This window comes from Triticum urartu, chromosome 7A (genome assembly GCF_056163025.1).
Source record: "Triticum urartu cultivar PI428250 chromosome 7A, HENAU_Tu73, whole genome shotgun sequence".
In the NCBI taxonomy this organism is placed as follows: domain Eukaryota; kingdom Viridiplantae; phylum Streptophyta; class Magnoliopsida; order Poales; family Poaceae; genus Triticum; species Triticum urartu.
This window is the reverse complement of record NC_141879.1, coordinates 678,993,635-678,996,961: the sequence shown is the minus strand read 5'-3', so window position 1 is coordinate 678,996,961 and position 3,327 is coordinate 678,993,635. Positions and strand designations below refer to the sequence as shown.

The 3,327-nt window shown below is 61.3% G+C and overlaps 1 pseudogene; it reads right to left on the bottom strand.

Annotated features, from left to right (window-relative positions):
* Positions 1 to 1,222: 1,222 nt before the first annotated feature.
* LOC147961414 (uncharacterized) lies at positions 1,223 to 3,044 on the bottom strand (annotated as a pseudogene).
* Between the last annotated feature and the right edge of the window lie 283 nt (positions 3,045 to 3,327).

Sequence of the window (3,327 nt, the reverse complement as noted above, 5' to 3'; positions counted from 1 at the left end):
AACTTCCGTGCCTACTTCCGCAAATGAACGGAAGTAGCAAAAACCCGACACAGTAGTACTGCCGAGGGACGGTACTACTGCCTGACCGCATAGCGCGGTACTACCGCACGGCGAAAGCGGTACTACCGCGGCAGGTGCGGATGTAAAAAATTACATCTGCTCCTACTATCGCAAAGGGGCGGCACTAGCCTGGTGGGCAGCAGTAGTGCGGCTCCAGGGGAGCGGTACTACCGTGAGCACCAGCGGTACTACCGCGCCACCGCGCGGTACTATCGTGGATGCCTACGGTACTACCGTTGATCCAGGAGCAGTACTACCGCAACCACAACAGCAGCCAGTCAAAGGAGGCAGGAAAAACGGAGGAAGCTCCAAGGAAGAAGGAGGGGATAAAAGGAGACGTGTACGTGATGATTCCACCCAAACCTTTCCAATGCGGACCCCCTCTTAATAGTACGGCTTTCCTACGACTCAAATCCACCAAAAAGAAACGTAGAAAAGACGCCGTCTTCGTCAGTCTTCGAGGGGCACCCAATCGTCTTGTGCCTAGCAAAGAAGTGTCTGGAAAACTCATGGCACACGATTAGTCCGCAAATGCGTTGTCATCAATCACCAAAACACTTAGGGATAAATATGTCCTTACACCAATCCCAGCACGCCGATTCGTCGAAAACGGCGTCGCGAGTAACGTGCACTCGCTTGTCCACGGGGTCGTAGACGCGCCACGCCTTGGACTGTCCGTGCTCATACCCGATGAAGACAGTGTGCAGGCTACGGTCGTCCAGCTTCTTGAGGTCTGGGCGTGTCACCTTGGCGTGTGCGACACACCCAAACGTGCGGAAGTAGCTCACTGTCGGCTTGTCGCCGTGCCATGCTTCATATGGCGTCATGCCACGCACCGCCTTCGTGGGCGCGCAGTTCAGCAGGTGCACGGCGGTGGTCACCACCTCCTCCCAGAACTCGTTCGGCACTTCTTTCGCCTTCAGAAGACACCGTGCCGTCCCGACGACGGTCTGGTTCCAGCGCTCTACGACGCCGTTTTGCTGCGGCGAGTACGGGGCAGTGAGCTGCCGGCGTACGCCACGGTCAGTGCAGTACTCCCCAAACTCTGTTGAGGTGAACTCGCCGCCCCTGTCAGTTCGGAGCGCGCGCAGCTTGACGGAGGTCTCCACCTCGACGCCGGCCTGCCAGCGCTTGATCGCCGCGGGTGCCTCGTCTTTCCTGCTCAGGAGCATGATCCACATGTAGCGTGACTTGTCATCCACGAGCAACAGAAGGTACCTTTTCCCTCCGTGCGCCGGCGGCGAGATCGGGCCGCACAGATCACCGTGGACCAAATCCAGGCGATCGCCGGCTCGGTAGTTCGCCTCCGTGGGGAACGGGGCGCGGTGCTGCTTGCCGACAAGGCAGCTATCGCAGACCTGATCGGCGTGCTCGACCAGGGGCTTGCCGCGTACCATGCCGTCCTGGGCCAGCTTCCGGAGCGCGTCGAAGTTCAGGTGGCCGTAGCGCGCGTGCCAGCGCCACGCGTCCTCACCAGCCATGGCCGTTAAGCACACGGGCCGCGTGATCTCCAGCTCGACGGTGTAGAGGCGGTTCCTCAATCTGTATACCTTGGCGATGATGTTCTCCTGACGATCGCACACCACCATCATGCCGCTCTGCACCAGAGCAGTGCAGCCCGCCTCGTCCAGCTGTCCGACGGAGATGATCGAGGTACGTAGTTGAGGTATGAAGTATACTTTTGAAAGCACGCGGTGACGTCCTCCGTGAGCGACGAAGACCGCCGTCCCGCGCCCCTCGATCTCGACCACTGACCCGTCACCGAAACGAACCGTGCCGGCGACGTGGCGATCTAGCTTCGAGAAGACGGTGGAATTGCCCGTCATGTGGTTTGATGGTGTCCAGATGCCAGACAGGTTCCTTGATGTCGCCGGCAGCCCCGAGGCTGACCTCAGCGCCCTCCTCGTGAAGATGCACGAGCTGATCGCCGCGAGCGTCCAGTTCGTGCTCTGCAGGCAGTGGCGTCATGTGCGCCATGAGGAGCGCAGGATCCTCGTCCTCTACTGCCGCGAGGTGCGCCTCGCCGCCGCCCTCGTCCTTCATCTTCTTGCGGCACTCGCGAGCCCAGTGGCCGCTAATACCGCAGTAGCGGCAGTTGCCGGAGCGCTTGGGTCCAGCTTTTCCGCCGCCCGGGCGGGCGGCACCCTTGTCGCGGTCGCCGTGGGCCTTTCCACGCCCCTTCTTGCCGCCGTTGCCCCTCCCCCCCCGCTAGAGGACCCGCCTTGATCACCGCGCCCGACCCGCGCGTTCCACTCCTCCAGAGTGAGCAGGAGCTTGCTGCCGCCCTCCTTTTCGGCGTCCAGCTCGTACCGCTCCTCGGCTGCCTTGAAACGACCGATAATTTCCTCGATCGACGTCGTGTCCAGGTCGACCAGGTTGTCGATGGAGACCGCGAGCTGCGAGTACCGCTTGGGCACGATTCGCAGCCACTTCTGGATCACGCGCTTGTCGCTGATCGCGTCTCCAAGCTCGTCGAGGCGCGCGCACATCCCTGTGAGGCACATGGCCAGATCATCAATGGACTCACCGGGTTTGTGTCGCAGCTGATCGAATTCTCCCCGCAGGGTCTGGGCCTTCACATCTCGGACGCGCGCGGAGCCCGCGCGCATGGCGCGGATCGCCTCCCGCAGCTCTTGGGAGGTCTGGTGCTTGCGCAGCATGGGCAGCATCTCAGGGGGCACCGATCGGAGGATGAACTCCATCGCGCCCTTGTCGTTGCGGTACCCGTACTCGTCGTCAAGATCCTCCGCGCCCAGGATCGCGCGCCACATCCCTCTTGCCTGCATCCGGACCTCCATGAGGAGGCTCCACTCGGCGTAGTTCGTGCGGGTCAATGGTGGCACGTTGGCGTGACCCGACACGACCGGAGCGAACTGCCTCGCCACCGCCAGCTCGCGCCCTTGGCCGGCTGCGGACTTTGGCGAGCCTTTGCTACCGTCGTCGTCGGCGTCCCCCGCCTTCTTCTTGCCATCATCACCTGCCATCACAGGATCCTAGCAAACGGGGCTCTGATGCCACTTGTCAGACCTAGCGCTCGAGCTCACACGAGAGAGACAGAGGAAGACCATGATGTTTTTGTGCCGCGTTTAACCTCGCAGCTTTTCTGCTCTGTATTTCTCTTCTTATTTAGCTATTACAACGCTAACTGAAACCGGAAAATAAGCCACGCCCGGGTCGTGAGCACTGCCATCCCAGCGCTCCCCGCGCATCACTCGCGATGTGGCCATGACCGTCTTGTTCGTGCCATCCCACGATCGGGTCAGGGCC